General features: G+C 47.2%; 1 long non-coding RNA gene across 2 annotated transcripts; it reads right to left on the bottom strand.

Annotated features, from left to right (window-relative positions):
* Positions 1 to 3193: 3193 nt before the first annotated feature.
* Positions 3194 to 22569, bottom strand: LOC103795905 (uncharacterized). 2 transcript variants are annotated; one of them, XR_004730114.2, is made up of 3 exons: positions 22459 to 22569; positions 17215 to 17362; positions 3194 to 3796 (listed from the first exon to the last, which is right to left on the bottom strand). It is a non-coding gene; the product is annotated as an uncharacterized LOC103795905 (long non-coding RNA). The 2 variants fall into 2 exon arrangements; XR_013521505.1 differs by lacking the exon at positions 3194 to 3796 and having other exon boundaries at positions 15839 to 17362.
* Positions 22570 to 22678: the final 109 nt, after the last annotated feature.

Genomic DNA, 22678 nt, shown 5'->3' with positions numbered 1-22678 from the left:
GAGTCACTACGCCGTGGAGCGCCAGGAAAATGGATGTCAAATGCCATCATAGTTCAATATCAGGCCTTGCTTTTGGACCAGCCACGCATAAAATTTTTAAAGACTACAGTTTTAAACCCAGCCATGCTGCTACCTGACAGCAAGCCGGAGGAGCCAGTACATGACTGCCAGCAGACAATGGACATCCTCCAGGCTGCTCGACAGGACCTTACTGATGTTCCCCTACGGAACCCAGAGGATCCTTACAGGCACTTCAGTCTGTCCAACCCCAGGTGCATCGGCTCATCAGAGACACTAGAACCCCATCAATGGATCTCTCAAACCAGCCAGCACATTCCTTCCAGCCTGGGGACTCAGTCCTTGTTAAGAGATTCACCGCCTCCGGTCTGACTCCTCATTGGAAAGGTCCCTACACAGTTATCCTGACCACCCCCACCTCACTTAAGGTGGACAGACTGACTGCCTGGATTCATCACACCCGCGTTAAGGCTGCCCCACCAGAAGAGCAATGGAGAGTCGACCACTCATCACCGGATCCGTTAAAGCTAAGACTTTTGCGCTCTTCACGGTCACCGCTCTTGTCTCCCTAACCCTTGCTGTAAACCCCCAAAAATACCCCCCTTGGAGCCCACTCATTATCAATGGATCCTTACAGTGGGCTCCATGGGAAAATATGTTAGTTCCCTAATAGAGCAGGAATCCACCCTTGTCAACTTAACCCTTGAGCGTACCCCGAGAAACCCTGTTGTCTTCACCTTAGACCTCTATGCCCTCCTTGGCCAATACCTAAAATTCAGAACAAGTGGAAGTGTAGCCGGGTGTGGTAGCTCAGGAACAGAGAAAAAACTCCAGACCATGGGATTGTACTTATGTTCGGGGTCCACCCCACAGAAAAAGTGGAACTGTGGAGATTTAAATGAGTTCCTTTTCCCCCACTGGGGTTGTGAGACTATCTCTACCATATCGAGATATGTCAAAAACAAAGACTCATTCATCTCCTTCCAGCGGGTGTCTCCCCCATCCCAGTCCTCTGCCGGGTTCTGTAACCCAGTCAAAATAACTGTAACTACCCCAGATAGTAGACGGACAACAGGGCAAACTTGGGGCCTCAATGTATGTATGAGAGGGTGGGATATGGGCAACATCTTCACCATCCAGTGCATGGCCCCGCCACGACCTAACCGCCCTATAGGAAAAATTGCAGAAGTCCTAAAACCCCAGGAACCTTTCCCTAAAACCCAAAGAGTCCAGTCTCCTAATCCCACCCTTCCCTCCACTTCCCCCTCAGTAACAAATCTAGCCATAGACGACTTAAACCTCCTAGACATACTGTCTTCAACTCATCACTTACTTAACCAGTCTAACCCAAACCTGGGTGCAGACTGCTGGTTATGCTTCAACCCACAGCCTCCGTGTTACACAGGCTTAGCAGCACAGCAGCACATAACCCCCTCCAGCACCCGCTGTCCTGAAAGAAAGGTCCACATAACTCTAGGTGATCTGGAAGGAAAGGATACATGTTATCATTCCCTAACTATATCCTCACGGACTCCCCATACCAGCACTTCTGCAATGACACCTTTCTTTTGAACTGTAACGGAACAAATTTTGACTATACTGCCCCAAACTCATCTTGGTTAGCCTGCACTTTCGGTCTCACTAACTGCATTTCCACTTTTCAGTTTAACCATTTCTGGAGACCTGTACTCTGTACCCCCGTATACATCTTGCCCCGCATAAATATCTATAGTGGGCCACAAGGTTTAACCCTCATTGCCCCCTCTGAGTCAACTACACGCTGGAAGCGAATTCCTCTAGTTGTACCCTTACTAGTAGGACTTGGAATTGCCGGGTCTGCAGCCGTAGGAATCTCAGCCCTAGTGACTGGGGACCAAAATTTCCAGGCCCTATCCCACCATAGAGACTCTGACATACACCGTTTAGAAAACTCTATTTCTAAACTTGCGGACCAGGTGGACTCCCTAGCCGAGATGGTATCCAAAATAGAGGAGGGCTGGACTTACTATTTCTAAACCGAAGGGGACTCTGTGCAGCTCTCAATGAGCAATGCTCTTTTTATGCTAATAAATCTGGACTTATCTGAGACAGCCTTGCCCTAGTTAGGCAAAACCTAGAAACCAGAAAACACCTCAGAGGAGCTTCTGAGAGTTGGTATCAAAGAATGTTCTCCTGGTCCCCCTGGCTCACCTCCCTACTCACCGGACTGGCAGGACCCCTGACCCTACTCATGTTGGGACTGATGTTCGGCCCTTGACTTTTGAAGCAGCTACTCAGACTAATCCAAACAAGAATAAATTCTGTAAAATTAATGGTCCTAAGGTCCCAATATGAGCTCTTGAGCCAGACTGACCAACCAGTCCTAATCAGGGAATCAATGATTTGATTCATGTACAAACAACAGGGGGGACTGAGATGGGGCAAAAACAGAAGCCTGAGCACTGCCATCTTATAGAGAAGCCACCTGGGCCCTGGGCAGAGGTGTAATTCTCGGGACTGTTATTGTACTGCAGTTCTCAGAGGTGTTAAGGGTAAACATTTCCACTGCTACCCGCCTCACCTTGCAGCAAACCACTAACTTTAGCTTCTGTACAGACAGCTTGCCTTGCACACCCCTGGGCCCCCCGAATAAGGATGTGGTTTTGCAGCTTAAATGCCTTGCTCCCCCTGAGCTTGGGGCCATGGGTTGGAGAGACTTAAGTCCTCCGCAGCCGCCATCAATAAAGACCCTGCAATTGGCATACTTTTGTCTTGGTGTTGATTTTCTGCTTGCTCTGGTGCTACAAAATACTGCATCACAGATAGCTAAGAATTTCCTACTTCTCATATTTTCTCTAGAAATTTGCGCTACTGAGAGTTAAAATTCTAATTAATATATATAATTCTGTATAACAAGTGTACTAAAAAAGTAGGATGTATTTTTGATAAAAAATGTAATAAAAACATTAAACTATGTTCTTATTGAGAAAAAAGAATAATTGTGTCTAAGTTCAGAGACTAGTTAAGGTTTTTATTTCAAAAAATAAATTTAGAAAAGAAAGAGAAGCAAGATAGAAAAAAATGATAAATAGGAAAGAAAGATGTAAAGAAAGTTACAAGTGATATATTTTTGGTACAGAAGTTTAAAAAATAATTTTTCAAATAATAATAAAAAAGAGTAAATTTTTGTCCTAAAGTAACATGACTGTTTAAGAAAACGGAAGAAATAAAGGTCCAGGAATATAATGAAAGCTCTGAGTAAGCTGTAGAAGGTTTATGAAAAATGCATTGTGAAAAGTATTTTCTATATTCTGAATAAAATTTGATTCCCCTATATTAGAACAACAGTTGTCTTGAAGTATTGATTTGTTCTTTACAAAAACTGCAAGAGGTTTTCAACTTTATTTCTGAAACCTGTTTCTTTACATTTTCAGGCAACTTCTAAATGGCAGCTTTTTCTCTGTTTTACAGTCTTCGTTTAATTTCCCTGGTTTCAAGTGAGAAATGCTGTCTTCTTCAGCTACATTGGTAATTTCATTTCTCAATGTAGTTTTTCTGCTGAAACTTCTCAGATTCATATCCCAGAGTTTCAACTGTTGTTAGAGCTTGCTGCATGTGATTCACAGGCCATGTGCCGTGGTCTTCCGCTCTTCCTCTTTTTCTCCTTGAGACGGTACATTTAGGCCAGGTGGGGTGGCTCATGCCTGTAATCCCAGCACTTTGGGAGCCAAGGTGGGTGGATCATTTGAGCTCAGGAGTTCAAGATCAACTTGGCCAACATGGTGAAACCCCATCGCTACTGAAAAAAAAAAACAACAACAAAAATTAGCCAGGCATAGTGGTGGGTACCTGTAGTCCCAGCTACTTGGGAGACTGAGGCAGGAGAATCACTTGAACCTGGGAAGAGGAGGTTGCAGTGAGCCAAGATGGCACCACTGCACTCCAGCCTGGGTGACAGAGAGAGACGCTGTCTCAAAAAAAACAAATAAACAAAAACCAAAAACCTAACTATAGAATGACTGATCAGCAGTACTCTGGAAGAAAGATCTTGATCAAAAGGGGAAGTGTTGAAGTTGTCAGAATCAAAATGGAGTCACTTGTGTGAAATCCCTGACAAATGGAGCCAGAGAAGGCCATGAAGAAAGGGTTCTTATGAACATATGCCTGACAACAAGGACTATCGCCAAAGACTGCAAAAACCACAACCTTGCACAAAGGCTATCACACCCTTACACAAAAAAATACTCTAGTGAGCACATCAGCCCAGCAACTGCCTATCTACACTCAGAGTGGCACCACCCTTGTTACCGATCCTTGTAGCCAAGGATAATCTCAAAACAGTTGTGTAATTTTCTTCATTTTTTCCTCAAAAAGGCTTTGTCTTCCTTTACCTCCCTGAACACACACATATGGCATGCCTGCTCCCACTGCAGCGTTTACTATGGCATGCCCGTCCCACTGCGGCGTTTACTATGGCATGCTTGTTCCCACTGCAGCGTTTACTATGGCATGCCCGTCCCACTGCGGCATTTACTATGGCATGCCCGTCCCCGCTGCGGCGTTTACTATGGCATGCCCGTCCCCGCTGCGGCGTTTACTATGGCATGCTTGTTCCCACTGCAGCGTTTACTATGGCATGCCCGTCCCACTGCGGCGTTTACTATGGCATGCTTGTTCCCACTGCAGCGTTTACTATGGCATGCCCGTCCCACTGCGGCGTTTACTATGGCATGCTTGTTCCCATTGCAGCGTTTACTATGGCATGCCCGTCCCCGCTGCGGCGTTTACTATGGCATGCCCGTCCCCGCTGCGGCGTTTACTATGGCATGCTTGTTCCCACTGCAGCGTTTACTATGGCATGCCCGTCCCACTGCAGCGTTTACTATGGCATGCCCGTCCCACTGCGGCGTTTACTATGGCATGCTTGTTCCCACTGCGGCGTTTACTATGGCATGCCCGTCCCCGCTGCGGCGTTTACTATGGCATGCCCGTCCCCGCTGCGGCGTTTACTATGGCATGCCCGTCCCCGCTGCGGCGTTTACTATGGCATGCCCGTCCCCGCTGCGGCGTTTACTATGGCATGCCCGTCCCCGCTGCGGCGTTTACTATGGCATGCCCGTCCCACTGCGGCGTTTACTATGGCATGCTTGTTCCCACTGCAGCGTTTACTATGGCATGCCCGTCCCACTGCGGCGTTTACTATGGCATGCTTGTTCCCACTGCAGCGTTTACTATGGCATGCCCGTCCCCGCTGCGGCGTTTACTATGGCATGCCCGTCCCCGCTGCGGCGTTTACTATGGCATGCCCGTCCCCGCTGCGGCGTTTACTATGGCATGCTTGTTCCCACTGCAGCGTTTACTATGGCATGCCCGTCCCACTGCGGCGTTTACTATGGCATGCTTGTTCCCACTGCAGCGTTTACTATGGCATGCCCGTCCCACTGCGGCGTTTACTATGGCATGCTTGTTCCCACTGCAGCGTTTACTATGGCATGCCCGTCCCACTGCAGCGTTTACTATGGCATGCTTGTTCCCACTGCAGCGTTTACTATGGCATGCCCGTCCCACTGCGGCGTTTACTATGGCATGCCCGTCCCACTGCGGCGTTTACTATGGCATGCCCGTCCCACTGCGGCGTTTACTATGGCATGCCCGTCCCACTGCGGCGTTTACTATGGCATGCTTGTTCCCACTGCAGCGTTTACTATGGCATGCCCGTCCCACTGCAGCGTTTACTATGGCATGCCCGTCCCACTGCGGCGTTTACTATGGCATGCTTGTTCCCACTGCAGCGTTTACTATGGCATGCCCGTCCCACTGCAGCGTTTACTATGGCATGCCCGTCCCACTGCGGCGTTTACTATGGCATGCTTGTTCCCACTGCAGCGTTTACTATGGCATGCCCGTCCCACTGCGGCGTTTACTATGGCATGCTTGTTCCCATTGCAGCGTTTACTATGGCATGCTTGTTCCCACTGCAGCGTTTACTATGGCATGCCCGTCCCACTGCGGCGTTTACTATGGCATGCTTGTTCCCACTGCAGCGTTTACTATGGCATGCCCGTCCCACTGCAGCGTTTACTATGGCATGCTTGTTCCCACTGCAGCGTTTACTATGGCATGCCCGTCCCACTGCGGCGTTTACTATGGCATGCCCGTCCCACTGCGGCGTTTACTATGGCATGCTTGTTCCCACTGCAGCGTTTACTATGGCATGCCCGTCCCCGCTGCGGCGTTTACTATGGCATGCCCGTCCCCGCTGCGGCGTTTACTATGGCATGCCCGTCCCCGCTGCGGCGTTTACTATGGCATGCCCGTCCCCGCTGCGGCGTTTACTATGGCATGCCCGTCCCACTGCGGCGTTTACTATGGCATGCCCGTCCCACTGCGGCGTTTACTATGGCATGCTTGTTCCCACTGCGGCGTTTACTATGGCATGCCCGTCCCACTGCGGCGTTTACTATGGCATGCTTGTTCCCATTGCAGCGTTTACTATGGCATGCCCGTCCCACTGCAGCGTTTACTATGGCATGCCCGTCCCACTGCGGCGTTTACTATGGCATGCTTGTTCCCACTGCAGCGTTTACTATGGCATGCCCGTCCCACTGCGGCGTTTACTATGGCATGCCCGTCCCACTGCGGCGTTTACTATGGCATGCCCGTCCCACTGCGGCGTTTACTATGGCATGCCCGTCCCACTGCGGCGTTTACTATGGCATGCTTGTTCCCACTGCGGCGTTTACTATGGCATGCCCGTCCCACTGCGGCGTTTACTATGGCATGCTTGTTCCCATTGCAGCGTTTACTATGGCATGCCCGTCCCACTGCAGCGTTTACTATGGCATGCTTGTTCCCACTGCAGCGTTTACTATGGCATGCCCGTCCCCGCTGCGGCGTTTACTATGGCATGCCCGTCCCCGCTGCGGCGTTTACTATGGCTTGCTTGTTCCCATTGCGGCGTTTACTATGGCATGCCCGTCCCCGCTGCGGCGTTTACTATGGCATGCCCGTCCCCGCTGCGGCGTTTACTATGACATGCCCGTTCCCGCTGCGGCGTTTACTATGGCATGCCCGTCCCCGCTGCGGCGTTTACTATGCCATGCTTGTTCCCATTGCAGTGCCCATTGCTGAATACATTCACCGTCCTCTAGAGAGCCGCTCTCTGTCTGTTAGTTAGGCAGACACCTCTATCTACCAAATATCTCCCACTGTTTTCTGAAGTGTCATTATCTTCCAGCCACAAGAATCTTCCTGTAAGTTCTGGAATAAGCCCTTTCCTGCCTCAGGGTCTTTACATATGCAATTATTTCCTTCGGCAGGTGTCAACCTTAGTTTACCTCTTCATAATTTCCCTAACCATCCTACCTAAAGCAGGCTCCCATATACATCCTTATTTTCTCTCTCAACCTCTTACTAATTTCCTCTGTAACACAACTTAACATTTATATTATTTGTTTCTCTTCCTTGAAAATTTGTTGCTACTGGCTCATTGTCATGCTCTCCAACTTCCTCCTTTCTTAATTCTTGGCAATGTCAATATTCACAGAAACAGGACCTTCTAGTTCCTGGATCTCCCCGCTTTCCTCTCATGATGCTTCCCTCCACTCTGCCTAAGACACTCACTCCCACGGTCACAGCCTTGATCTTATAACTGCCAATGCTGTGTGACGCAGCATTATAATTGCTCAACTACCATGCTCCTCTTTCCCTTATCGTACTAGCAAAACCAAAGCCTGATTAAATCCTCCTGTTCGTAGACTCCGCGTGTGCTTTCGTAGAGCTCAAGGGATGGGAGGGCAGCGCCTCCACCGTGATTGGCCATGCTTTCACCTTACAATCGATGAGGACTACTAATGCTACTTAGCAACCAGACTGTATTTCTTGAATCCATTCTCTGCAATAAGCCACTCTAATACATTCTCTAATCCATTCTTTCCCATTCTCCTAGGTGACAAGTTCATGCTTTCCCCTCTTTCCTCAGATTTCCAAAACCTCCCCCTCCATTCTTATTCTAAGCCAATGTCATTATTTCTTGCTGCACTGAGAAAGTTAAAGCAATCAGGAGAGAACTTCTGCATGCTTCCAGCTCAACATTCCTCATATTCCTGAAAATATGCCCTCATGTTCTTTGCTCTTTTCTGAATTTGGGTGAAGTGTCTTTGACCTCAGCCAAGGCCAATCCAACTACTTGTGCCCTAGATCTATCTTCTAAGACAATACAGCAATGCCTTTCTACTCCTGTACCATCAATTCCTTCGTCTCTACTTAATCATCCTCTTCTGCAAGCACAGTTTATTTCTGCCAGACCCTGTGGGAGGTGCACTAAGATGCACACAGGTTGATAAACAGGTTTCAGAAGTTACCCTTTCCCCATATGTACTGATATCATCATTTCTGATATGAGAAAAAGGAGTCCACTGTTCTCCTCATGGGATGATGGGAGGTGGGGTTTGGGAGCTCAGTGCAGAGCCAGAAGTTGAAACAAGGAAGAGATAGCTGGAAAGTCTTGAGCAATTGAATCTCTGACCTCTCCTGATCATTGTTTCCTCCTCAGGGTCTTCAACACAGCCCAGCTGAAGGTCCCCCATAGGGAAAGTAGGCCTGTTCCACTAAGTAGGGGACCAGTCTCATCACTGGTCAACCAGAGCATGGGCACACAGTGACCCCTGAGTGCAAACTCAAGTAATAGTGACCATGAAGAGGTGAGGCTAATGCTGGTAATGTGCCAGGGAAGTGGCACCACATCTTACCCCTGAACTCAGTTTACATGTAAAATAACATAGAATGAAACTACTCTGGGATTTCAGAAACTGGCATGATTAGTTCCAAATGAGGAATCACAGAGGAGTTAGAATGGAATGTGTGCCGAAGAGGATCCCAAAGAGGTGTTGCTGTAGACTGAAGCAGAGAAGAGAGGCACTGACATTGTTCTAGGGGATTGACTTCCGGGGACCGTGTGCCAATCAACTAGAACATTGCCAGGGGAAAGAAAGGAAGGCAGGTCAGATGAAGAGCTGGAATCCTTAAGTTCCAGCCATGTCTCAGGGCAGGGATTGGAGTCAACCACTATTTACTTTTTTGACCATCACAGCTGCTACCCAGTCTTTGATTGAATCCTTGGCTGATGGAATCCAAACATTACAATACTCTTCAAGCCTCACCTAAGTTTGAGATATAGATTTTGCTGACTGACAACGAGTCATCTTAGTTATTTATCACTCCATGTAACACAGTTTCATGATGTGTTTTCTGTGCACATCTGAGTTGCTTGATCACTCCAGCCTAGACTGCAACTGGGTGGGTGGAACCTGCAGGCAGATTCAACCAAGGGTCAATCCTTCTGAAATGATGCTAGTTCACAAGCAGATGTCTAGTTGTGGATGTTGGTCTGTAGCCCCTTCCTCAGTACTTGTAAAATAATTGAGAAAATTGACAAGGAACTATAAACTACATATCTAACAGGGTTACCTAAGAATCAACTTGGGCTCATGACTAGCATGATGCAACATGTTCACAGGAAGTATAGAAGGGGTTAGCTGTTCAATATCAGTGACATTGTTCACAAAAATAAGGAAGAAAGGAGGAAAAAATAGTGGACAGGAACAAAGATATAAGATCAACTGATCTGGAGGATAAATCGGGAATCATTAATTTGAAATTTGAAGGTTGGGCATGGTGGCTCAAGCCTGTAATCTCAGTACTTTGGGAGGCCAAGGCAGATGGATCACCTGAAGTAAGGAGTTCAAAACCAACTGGCCAACATGATGAAACTCTGTCTCTACTAAATATACAAAAATTTGCTGGGCAAAGTGGCATGCACCTGCAGTCCCAACTATTTGGGAGGCTGGGGCAGGATAAGTGCTTGAACCCGGGAGGTGAAGGTTGCAGTGAGCCAAGATCATGCTAATGCACTCCAGCCTGGGTGAAAGAGAGAGACTCTGAGGAAGGAAGGAAGGAAGGAAGGAAGGAAGGAAGGAAGGAAGGAAGGAAGGAAGGAAGGAAGGAAGGAAGGAAGGAAGGAAGAAAGGAGGGAGGGAGGGAGGGAGGGAGGGAGGGAGGGAGGGAGGGAGGGAGGGAGGGAGGGAGGGAGGGGGAGGTAGGGAGGGAAGGAAGGAAAGAAAGAAAGAAGAAAGAAAGGAAGAAGAAAGAAAAAGAAAGAAGGAAGAAAGAAAGAAAGAAAGAAAGAAAGAAAGAAAGAAAGAAAGAAAGAAAGAAAGAAGGAAAGAAAGAAACTTGAGCCAGCCCATACTTAATTTTGGCCACTCACACTGCTTAGATTATTTGTTTCCAAACAATAGTTCATGGTTCGAATGCACTGCAATCAGACTCACCTGGGGAATTGTTAGAATACATTCTACATGAACTTCACAGAGGCCAGTTAATCTCAACTATGCTGTGCCTGAGATTTTGTTTAGGCAAATTTCTTAATAAGCCAGTACACAGGAAAGTAGCATCATCTCATATGCAAGTACAATAATTTTAGAAATTTTATCTAAAAATGAAAAATTCAAATTCCTATGTTCATGAATGGACTAAGATAGGATCTAATCTTATATCAATCACATGGAATCATTATTCCTATTTTTGGCCTGCTAGAAACCACAGTAGTAACCTCAATCACTTAAGGCTAATAAGAAATTTATTATTTTAACTAAAAGTATTTTTTTGAGATAGGGGCTCATTCTGTGGCTGAGGCTGGAGTGCAGTGGTGCAATCACAGCTCACTGAAGCCTCAGACTCCCTGGCCCAAGCGATTCTCCCACTTAGGCCTCCCAAGTAGATGAGGCTGCAGGTGCACGCCACCATGCCCATCTATTTTATTTTATTTTTGTAGATACGGATTTTGCTATGTTGCCAAGGCTAGAAACGACATTTTTTATAACAGGAATTCTATGGTTATGGTTGTGAGCAGGCTCTAACATGAGGTGGCATCAGCAAAATACTCGTGCATGTGTATGTGTAGATACACACATACTAAGCATATGAAATTTACTGTAATGTTTGACAGCCAATTATCAGGGAGGATTACATACAACTCTAGCAACCTTAGTGACTTCAGGATAAAATCTCTCTCTCATGCTAATTGGGTATGGGTTTCAGCAACTCTCCAACCCCCTGTTCTTCAAGGCATCTTGTCTGAATCAATGTAGTGATCAAGACGTGCATTCTCACAGCTTCACATCTCAGCTTGAGCCCTCGTCTTGACCACTGTAAGGAAAACAGCCTGAAGAACCACTCAGAGGCCTTTCCCTGCTTCAGTCCACATGTGAGACCTAGCATTTATTCTAGCATTTTCTTTTTTTGGCCAGAGCACAGATCTGTCCACCTGCAACTTAGCTGGAAAGTGTTGCCTTCCATATGCTCAGAGGAAAAAGAGAATCAGATATTGGCAAGAATTCGTGATGTCTCTCACACTCAACTTAGCCTTCCTTCTTCTGGAAGTTTCTACACAGCCATCTGTGGCCTGGCATATGGCTTCTGGAATGCTCCCAAAGAGATGCTGGTGCTCTGAATAGTGGGCACCAGTCATTTCTTCTTTAGGGTCACTTTATAGTCTCTGTCAGTGAGTCTGTCACTTAAAATGGCCCAGTCCTGCAAACACCTCTCAGTGCTAATTGGGTGTGGGTTTCCTTATACGTTTTCTCATGGAGGCCAGAGCACTATTTTTGATTTTATGATTGATGTCAGCTGTCCCCAATCTTTTTGGTACCAGGGATCGGTTTCATGAATGACAATTTCCACAGAGGGTGGTTGGGGCAATGACAAGATGCCTTGAAGAACAGGGGGTCGGAGAGTTCCTGAAACCCATACCCAATTAACATGAGAGAGAGATTTTATCCCGAAGTCACTAAGGTTGCTGGAGTTGTACGTAATCCTCCCTGATAATACAATCAGACATTGGTATTTTGCTGATGCCACCTCAGTGCAAATGTTTGATATTTGTGTTCTCCAATCGTTAGCAGGCAAGGAAGGTGTACAGTCAACTGTTGGCCGTGCCTAGGAAACAGGGGAATTCTGGAGTTGGCTGTTGTCACTGGATAAGCTTGTTGGCATCAAAGCAGACATAGAGAATTTGGAAGAACAATATGTCACTGTTACTTTTCTTCCATTGCACAGTTCCCTACAGCCCCTACCAAGAAGCAGGCTCATTTTCCCTACTGAGAAGCTACAAAGGCAGGATAGATGTAATATCCAAGCCATTTAAATGTCAAGTGCTAAACTCGTGCATGTGTATGTGTAGATACACACATACTAAGCATATGAAATTTACTGTAATGTTTGACAGCCAATTTGTGGATAGGACTAATCCATGAACCTAAAGGGAAATGGAGATTTCAAATCTTCACATAAATCAGGGATAATTCCAGCACTTTGAGAGGCTGAGGCTGGCAGATCAGGTCAGGAGTTCAAGACCAACCTGACCAGCATAGCGAAACCCCATCTCTACTATAAATACAAAAACCAGCCAGGCATAGTGGTGTGTGCCTGTAATCCCAACTGCTTGGGAGACTGAGGAAGAAGAATCACTTGAACCCGGGAGGCAGAGGGGTGCAGTGAGCTGAGATCGCACCATTGCACTCCAGCCTAGGCAAAAAGAGCAAAACTCTGTCTCAATAAATAAACAAATAAATAAATAAATAAAAATAATTAGGGTCTTCAATCCCCAGGCTGCAGAATGGTACTGGTCCTTGGCCTGTTAGGAACCGGGCTGCACAGCAGGAGGTGAGAGGTGGGTGAGATCAGTGCCCTCCTGTCAGATCAGCAGTGGCATCAGATTCTCAAAGGAATGCAAACCCTACTGTGAACTGCACATGTAAAGGATCTAGATTGCACGCTCCTTAGGAGAATCTAAGGATGACCTGAGGAGGAACAGTTTCTTACCAAAGTCATTGCCCCGACCACCCTCCGTGGAAATTGTCTTTCATGAAACCGATCCCTGGTACCAAAAAGATTGGGGACAGCTGACATCAACCATAAAATCAAAGGTAGTGCTCTGGTCTCCATGGGAAAATGTATAAGGAAATATCAATATGCAAGAGATTCACTAATGAGACTTACTGCACAGTGTGGCAGGCAAGCGATCAAAATTATAAACTGGCTTCCTGCTACAGTCCTTACTAATGTCAAACTTAAGTGAAAGAGGAAAGAAGTTGAAACAAAGTATGAAAAAGTATAAATTGTGAAATTAAGATATTTACTCAGTAACTTCCTCGATCAAAGCTTTGTAACCCCGGAGCTCTGAGAGATCCATGTGACTATGAATACCAGTGGTCACAGATATCTCGTCCCTTCCTGATGTGATGTTTTAACATACTGAGCTTGACGTTGCAGGAGGAAAATACCAACATCATTTTTTGTCTATTAATTCATGTGTTCGCACTTAATGTGGAATCAGGATTTGGAAAGTCATACTTGAAGACCTAGTTCAGAACTACCCTGAGCTCAGGAGCATTGCAAAATCCTCAAGGATTACCAAGCTGTCTGGTAGATAACAAGCCCCAATGGCAGAAGAGCTCTGCCTTAGGTGACCAGATGACCAACATGATGGATGATCTATTAAGTCAAAAGAGCCATACAGAGAGGCTGGAGGTGCTGCCTTTGCATGGGCTGGAGTGCAGTGGCGCTATCTCAGCTCACTGCAATTTCCGCCTCCCGGGTTCAAGGGATTCTTCTGTCTCAGCCTCCTGAGTAGCTGGGATTACAGGCATGTGCCACCACACCCAGCTATTTTTTGTATTTTCAGTAGAGGCGGGGTTTCGCCATGATGGCCAGGATGGTCTCAATCTCTTGACCTCGTGATCTGCCTGCTTCAGCCTCCCAAAGTGCTGGGATTATAGGCATGAGCCACCAAGCCAGGTCAAAAGATGTTCTTTAGGGACAAAAATACCATATTCCTTAAGGTCTTTCCATGTTACTAAGGCTAATGTTGTAAGGCTTGAAATCCAGGCCATGGGATCCCATCCCCAGGGAAGCCTCCAGACTGCACTTGGAGAATACACCCCTGGTGCAAAATGCAAGGACAAGTGAAGGACAAACACAGACCTAATGACCTCCTCAGGCACCAGGGTCAAAGCCAAAATATGGCATGGCCATAGTACAGAGAGAATACCTGTACCTGTAATTGTAATGTAAGCACAGAGAACAAGAACAATGCTGGTTTTCCAGGGCACGACTCAGCAAGTCACATTCCCTGAGTTTTGGTTGCTCATCTGCAGAGTGAGATGACAGCGTAGTGACTGGCACAGCATTGCTGGAGGTCATATCCTTGGAGACTGAACACACAGGAAAGGAGACTGAAACCGCCTTTGCAAAATTATAACAGAGGAAATGATGACAGTGAAAGAAATCAGACCTAACGACCTCCATCTTGCTTCTAACCTTAAGCCATTCATGAACCTTGTTCATGAATGAACAAGGAATGAACCCCTTGTTCATTCCTGGGGGTAGGCTAAACTTTGGGAGGGAATTCAGTTCACGGTTTGACTCTGAAACAAAATTGATAATAGCCTTTCCTGAAAAGACCTCCTTCTTGCCTGGGGACCAGTTTGCCTTTGCAGGACTAACAAATTAGCTACAGATCAGAAATTACAGTTTAGGGGTCATGCAGCCTCTGGCTCCAAGAGTCTGAACTTCTCCAAATTACTCCTAAGGATAACATCATTTACTGTAAAACCTAAGATTAGTGCTTAAGATATCTGGCAGATTACGCTGGAAGGATCAGCTGACACCGGCTAGATCAGTAATCTGGCTCAACCACTTCTGCCAACCCACCCAGGAGCAGAAGACAGCAAGAAAGACTCTTCCACCCACTATGATTCCATCTCCAACCTGACCAATCAGTACTCCCCACTTCCCAAGCCCCTACCTTCCAAATCATCTTTAAAAAAGCCAATCCCTGAATGCTTAGGAAGACTGATTTGAGTAATAATAAAACTCTGGTCTTTCGCACAGCGGGCTTTGTGTGAATACTCTTTCTTCACTGCAATTTCCCTGTCTTGATAAATCAGCTCTGTCTAGGCAGTTGACAAGGTGAACCAACTGGGCAGTTCCAAAACTGCTGCTCCTCAGGGAGTTTCTATACGTTTGGACCATGCAGTGTTACTACACCAGCTGTCTCCAAATGCACCAAAGTAGGTACGTTCCCAGTTTATTCCTGGGCTCAGTGAGAGATTAAATAATTTCCTAAACTCCCACAGCTAATAAGCAACATATTAGTATTTGAGCTCCATGTTGTCCGACTTTACCACAGAAGCTTTTCCACTCCCTCGGACTGCCTTCTGAGGGTTACGGAGTTTGGAGGAAGGCCAGAACCCCGGGGAAGTCACCCTTTTAGAGACCCTGAAAGATACTGTCATGTATTTGAATAGAGTCTGTTTGTTTAAGTTAAAAGGAATTAAACGTGTGCTTTCTTATAAAGGCAACCCATTCTCGTGAAAACATAAACACACAAAAACATAAAGAACAAAGCAGAAGTCATTGTCCCAGCTGGTCAATCTGCATTCCAGGATGGTCACCGCGTTGTCTGAGAGCCTTTCACGCATGTCCTCTCATTTCTCTATATATGCGTCGACTCTAACCCCACACAATGTACCGTGCAAGGTTTTGTTCTCTTACTTCCAACCAAAACAAAAGACCGAAAGAAAAGAGGAAAATAGAAAGAGGGAGTCTCTCTGAAGCTATTCTGCTCTGGGGACCGCCCAATGTTTTTTTTTTTTTTTTCAAAAAAGGAAAAGAAAGAAAACCAACATTATTGTTACCAGAAAGAGGTCCTGATCCAGACCCCAAGAGAGGGTTCTTGGATCTCCTGAAAGCGAGAATTCAGGGTGAGTCCGTAGCGTCGTGTGAAAGCGAGTTTATTAAGAAAGTAGAGAATAAAAATAATCTGTACCCCAAATCCCGCGGCACACGACCTACTCATGTAACAAACCTGTGCGTGTACCCCATGAGCTTAAAATAAAAGCTGGAAGAAAAAAATGTAGAGAAATGAAAGAAGGGCTGCTCCATAGTTAGAGCAGCCCTGAGGGCTGCTGGTTGTCCATTTTCATGGTTATTTCTTGATTATATGCTAAACAAGGGGTGCGTTACTCATGCCTCCCTTTTTAGAACAAATAGGGTAACTTCCTGACATTCCCATGGCATTTGTGAACTGTCATGGTGCTGGTGAAAGTGAGGACGACCAGAGGTCACTCTTGTGACCATCTTGATTTTAGTAAGTTTTGGCTGGCTTCTCTAATGCAACACCAGCAAGATATTTATGACCTTCTGCTGACCTATCTCATCCTGTGACTTAGAATGCCTTAACCATCTAGGAATGCAACCCAGGAACTCTCATCCTCATTTTTAAAAGCTCCTATTCAAGATGAAGTCGCTCTGGTTCAAACACCTCTGACATTATGAAGTGTCTTCTCTATGCGGGTGCTGTCTGTGTACTCATTTATTTTATCTTAACAACTAGCGCTAAGACCTTGGAACTACAATCTCCAGTTACACATACGGATGGTAAAGCCACAGGGGTTAAGTAACTTGTCTGTAGTAAACTGAGCCCAGCTCTAACTGTCCCAGATCCCATGATCTTGCTATAGTCTATACTGTTTCAGGTGGGTCAGGGCCATTATTTTTTCCAGAGCCCTTTAAATAAGGAAGGAGACCCCCAAAAGTCTTATATGGGAGTAGTAGTGTGTGTACATGAGCACGTGTGCAAACCGCTTGTCTTCAGCACCCTGAGTGCCTTGCCCTGCCCTCCCTGGTGAACCTGAGGGCTCCACGAGAGAGCAGGGCACTTCTCCAAGTGTGCCTCAGCTCCCTGAATCCCATCCCCACAGCTTCCGGTATCTGAGCTTAAGTCGCTTCACAGAGTCGTCCCTATCTTCCCACCTCCCCCGCTGGAGAACAGAGGTGGAGTGAAGAGGACAGAGAAATCCAGAACACGCACGTCCTCATTGTTTGCAGGGAGGGCTGATGTTGACCAAGCTCGTGTTTGCCCTCCTTGCCCAATGCTCTCTGAGGTGGAAAGCCAAACACCAGGCCCCAAGAACCAGTTTAAGTAAATCATTGATTTTTCACAAAATTCCTGCAACTCCTTTGTTTTTTGTTCCCAGTCATTCCACTGAATTAAATTTCTATTTGCCCACTGTCAAAACAGCAGACCCACAGTCCTGAGGGTAAAAGAAGAAGGAAGTACTATTTATTCCACCAGGCCTTTTCTGTAATCCTCACCGCAGCCCCACGGTGTCGGGATGATCCTCTCCATTCCACAGATTTTTATCTTCTGAGATGATGTCGCTGGCTCTAGGTTCTTGGTGGTCAATGGCAGTTCTGGGATTCGCCCTATATCTGACTTCTTTTCCACTTCATTGCTGGAATCCTTCCAAGACAGCAAGGAAAGGAGAAGGTGGAGGGGAGAGACAAGAGTTTTGAGATACAGTTTAGCATAGTCTACAACTAGCCATTCCACCCAAAATAAATGAAAACAGAAAGACTTCTTCATGAATGCTCACAGAAGCTTCATCTGTAACAGACCAAAGTGGAAGCCACCCAGACATCCATCAATAAACGGGCGAACTGTGGCCTGTCCACACGGTGACAATGGATAGGGCTCAGCAAGAAGCATGAATGCACTGCTGATGTTGGTGACAACATAGATCAACCTCAAAAACATGATGTTGAACTAAAAAAGCCAGACACAAAAACATAGGCAGTGTATCTTCTCATTTACAGGCTCTTCTAGAAGAGGAAACCCAGTCTATGGAGACAGAAATCAGAGCAGAAGCTACTTTCAGGAGGCACTGATAGAAAGGGGACCTCATGGATGGAAGAATTTCCTCTGTCTTGCTCAGAGTGGTGGTTACACAGATGCACACGCGTGTAAAATCTATTGAGCTGTGTATTTAGGAGTTATGGTTTTACTACATGCAAATAACACCTCCATAAAAATAAATCAATGAAGGCAGTGAAGGGATGGTGGAAGGTGGAGTGGCAGGAGGATTCAAGAGAGGCTTTGTAGTGTCATCTTATATATTCTCTTCAACCCTCGCCTGCAAAGTAGAGATGGCAAAACCTTCTTTGCAGAGCTATTGAGGAAATGAAAGTTTGTAAGCACAAATTGCTAACAGAGTGCCTTGGCATCTTGTAACCAATCAGCAAGTGGGTTGCTTTGGCTGGGATTCCGATGATGAACTCAGGAGGGGCCACAGGGAGAATGGAAAGAGGGACGGCAGGGGCATGAGGCAATCTCCCTCCTCATGGGTGGCATTTCATCGTGACAGCTCAGTCCTCGCTCTGTTGTCCTCCCACAGACTGTTTGCCTTTTCTATGGGGCAGACAGAGGAGCCAGATGGAAAAGCAGCTTGGGTGGTGGTGGAAGCCCAGGCCTGGCACCGGGAAACCAGGCTCTCTGTCCTGGCTGGGAGGCTTTGGCAGCCTGCTAACCTCTCCCTCCTCAGTGTTAGACTCCAGCTTGAATAACAAACCAACTGGTTTGGTTTTGCTTTACCTAAGGAGTTACACGTCTCACACAAATTTTTAGTATATATACAGTTTCCACACTTTCACCCTGGCAAGATACCTTAGCCATCTGATGAAAGAAACTCTCCATTTCCACAATCCTTGATTAACTCAGTTCATGAAGCAACTTTTAATCACCCATTTTGTGCTCAGTACAAAGCCACAGAGATAGAAACAATACAGTCCTTGCCCTCAGGTCACTTGCAGCCTGGTGATGCCACCGAGCTTTGGGGTCACACATCTCACAGCCTGGTTAGAATCTGCTCTCCACTGCTTGCCAGCTCCACGACCTGGGACTAGATACACAACGTCTATGAACCTCAGTTTCCTCATCTATAAAATGGGATAACAGAAATTGACTTCATAGGCTTGACATGAGGATGAGGAGTTAATCTGTGACAAATGCTTGGAATGGCGCTGGCATGAGCCACGTGCTCACTGTTACCTATTATGCTAATGTTACAAAGGGATGTGTATGAAGTGTCGCAGAGGCAGCAAGCAGGGAGAAAGAGAGGAAGGGAGAGATGGAGGTACGCGTTTCAGCATCAGGGTAACACTCTCTGCCTCAGTTTCCTCATATGTTCTAAGGAGATCACAGTGGTACCCACTGCACAGGATAGAGTGGGGTGATGCACACGAAGTGTTTAAGACGGGGCCTGGCAGACAGCACATGCGCGAGGACTCTCGGCCACGATGCAGGGGGTGGCATGCCGCCCCTGGAGTATTCGGAGATGCGTATTATAAAATGGAAGCAGAAGGCCTGTTAATACCCAGCAAACAAACACTCAAAGTCAACATGAAGTCAACAGGGCAAATCGAACCATCTGAAGCCAAGGTCGGAGTTGGGCAAATTAAGAGCCCTATTGCTCTCGGTTACCTAAGCCACCCACACAGGCCTTGTATTTCTGAGTAATATGGCCTGAAGTCCTGCTGGGTCTCCCCTGATCCCCACACGAGGATGAGTCCTACACGCTCAGCCCTGCTGTGGTTCCCGGAAGGCCTCTGTCACTGCCCGCTCTCTTCCTCTCCCAGGGAAGAATCCCCAAAGCCATGACTTGGGGCAAGAGAAAATGAAGGCAGACCTGGAAGCTGAACATGGTGGCATTGCTAGAAAGCAGTGTGAGTGGCTGAACATCAGCACAGATTGCTGAAGGGATAATGAGATAGCTTAAAAGCATTCCCGCTGACCAACTAAAATCAAATCATGATTGTAGTTAAATAGGACGCATTGAGTCTCTTAAAAGCTTCCAATCTGGCCGGGCGCGGTGGCTCAAGCCTGTAATCCCAGCACTTTGGGAGGCCGAGGCTGGTGAATCACGAGATCAACAGATCGAGACCATCCTGGTCAACATGGTGAAACCCCGTCTCTACTAAAAATTACAAAAAATTAGCTGGGCATGGTGGCGCGTGCCTGTAATCCCAGCTACTCAGGAGGCTGAGGCAGGAGAATTGCCTGAACCCAGGGGGCGGAGGTTGCGGTGAGCTGAGATCGCGCCATTGCACTCCAGCCTGGGTAACAAGAGCGAAACTCCGTCTCAAAAAAAAAAAAAAAAAAAAAAGCTTCCAATCCATAATGACCATCGTGGCCTATAACCCCAAAGAAGTAAAGTTAAAATAAGTTTGGAAGAGGTTAGTTGCAATAAAACATCAGTTTCATTAATTTGAACAAGAAGAGGATGGAGCTACAGATGCATGTTTTCTTCCTTTTTTGAACTAAGTTGCCCATTGCAGTGTATAGATTTCCTTATTTTTCTCTGTCTGAGTAAAGGATAAAGAGTAAAGCCTGGGTGTAGTGGCTCACGCCTGTAATCCCAGCACTTTGGGAGGCAGGTGGATCACTTGAGGCCAGGAGTTTGAGACCAGCCTGGTCAACATGGTGAAACCCCATCTCAACTAAAAAACAAAAACTCGCTGGAAGTGATAGTGTACACCTGTAATGCCAGCTACTAGGAAGGCTGAGGCATGAAAATGGCTTACAGTTCCAGAATTCAAGAGGCGGAGGTTGTGGTGAGCCAAGATTGCGCCACTATACTCCAGCCTGGGTGACTGAGTGAGACTCTCAAAAAAAAAAAAAAAAATAGTAAAAACAAGAAGCTGTGAGGAGGCCAGATAGTTGAAGAAAGAGCAGAAACCCTCCCCCACACAGGAAACGGCTCAGGAGGTTGCCCCACAGAAGGGAAGAGTGTCTGCTAGGGTTTTGCAAGTTGGTTAATTTGAAAGATGCCTGGAGGAGGTGAACAGATGGTGCAAACTTAATTCTTCTCTTAGAAGACAAACTTCAAACATCCAACTCACCTGACCAGTTGAATAAGTTATAAGAAGACAGACACAAGTGTCGATTGTGCTAACAGTTCTGTGTCAAACGCCCTGAGCATCACCTCATTTAAGCCTCATGACTATATTGAAAAGAGACTTTTATCCCCATTTTATAGATGAAGAAACCAAGGCTCAGAGAACCAAGGCACTCCCCGGATCCAAGTCCGCCTAGCTGCAGCACCCCTGCATCCTCTGCACGTCACAGGTGCTCAGAAAGATGCTAAAGTCACCTGGCCCTGTGCCTTCAGGAAGCCAAAATGAGCACCGCCCCAAAAGGGACTGGCAGCCTCTTTCTGGAAAAAAAAAATGGAAGTTTGAATCTGAGGAGGTGTCCCTCAATAACGGGTGCAGCTCCCCAAGCCTGGGGCCAAACACAGCAGTTGTTCCTCCACTTACACCCCTGAGACGCATCTATAAGGCTTTTCAGAGCCAGGACACGTCCCCAAAGGTCGTGGCCTTCGGTGGGTAGCATTGACTCAGGGCCTATCAAAGCCAGAGGCTGCCCGCAGCGCTCAGATGTTAATAACTCATTGGATCTTCACAGTCCTGATGGAAGTAACTCTTCTTAGAGTCTTTCTGTCTCACAGATGAGGAAACTGAGGCAGAGAGAGGTTACATGGCTTGTCTAAGATCTCACAAAAAGAGTGGTGGAGTTAAGACTTGACTCCAGATGCTAGATCCTGACCCCAGTAACCTGTACTGCCTCCCAAAGAAGGAAGCTGGTGCCTGGGAGGGAGGGTGCACAGTGAGGGTGCGCATGGTATGTGTGTGTGTGTGTGTGTGTGTGTGTGGTGGGAAGCACTCTCTGGGGTACTTTGCCAATGTGTTCAGCTCCCCTGAAGTCCACTGTTGTTCTCCTGACCAGCCACTCAGTCTTGATTTACTTGGCCCAGGGCCACTGGCACACCCCACCCCGTTACCCCTTCTTGCTATAGACCCCAAGTCTTGGCTCTCACACCCCTTTCCAGTCCATACCACAAGGCTCCCATCTCCAGGCAGGGCGCTGCGGTGGGGCAGGGCCTCCCAGAAGCCCCTTATTCATGACCAGCCCACAGGATCTTCCCATGACACATTTCCTCCAGGGGATCAGCCCAGATGATGCAATTGACAATTCTGGGACTAACCAAGTGGACAAAACGTTCCCCACTGTGTCCTGGGGTTCCTGGGGGTATAGTGTCCTTGCAAACGGCCACTGAGTGCTTCAGCCCCCCTCCACTCCCCTGGGTTTTGTCCTGGTCATTTTCCCAGATCACCCCAGCCTTTCCTCCCGGGATGAATGTCCAGAGCAGGGCAGGGGCTGAGCCTGGAGCCCTTCACCCAAAACAGCAGGACCCCAAATTCCGAGCCCCTTACTTGCCCCAACTGCTTCCACTCATGCTTTCTTCATTCCTCCTCCAAATGCCCCAGCTGCCCGCTACGATCCCTTCCACACCCAGCCAGGTCCTGTGACACACACCTCCCCAGCGCACACAGACCTGCCCAGCTTCAGGGTCGCCCACTGGGCATTTCATAGGTGGCTCAGTCCTCTGCCCTCTGCAGCTGGCTCCAGAAACCTGCCAGATGTTGGTGCCAGGTCTGTGCCAGGAAAGCGACGCCTATCATTTCTAGTAATCCTCTGGGCAGTGTGACTGTGCCACTTACAGAAGCTCAAAGGGACAGGGTGACTCATCCTGGGTCACAGAGCTGAGGCAGGACAGGTGGAAGAGATGACATGCAGGGCTGTCTGGATTTATGAGGGCCAGTCCTGTGTCTGCCTGGCAATGGCCAAGGCCCCTTCCTGCCCAAGCTCCCCTCCCCTCCCCAACCTATTGTGTCTGTCATCCGCCATCCAAAGTCTACTTCCTGCGTGAGCAGGAACTGG

The sequence above is a fragment of the Callithrix jacchus genome, chromosome 8, assembly GCF_049354715.1.
Source record: "Callithrix jacchus isolate 240 chromosome 8, calJac240_pri, whole genome shotgun sequence".
Taxonomy (NCBI): Eukaryota; Metazoa; Chordata; class Mammalia; order Primates; family Cebidae; genus Callithrix; species Callithrix jacchus.
The sequence above is the reverse complement of the archived record's forward strand: the minus strand, read 5'-3'. Positions and strand labels throughout refer to the sequence as shown.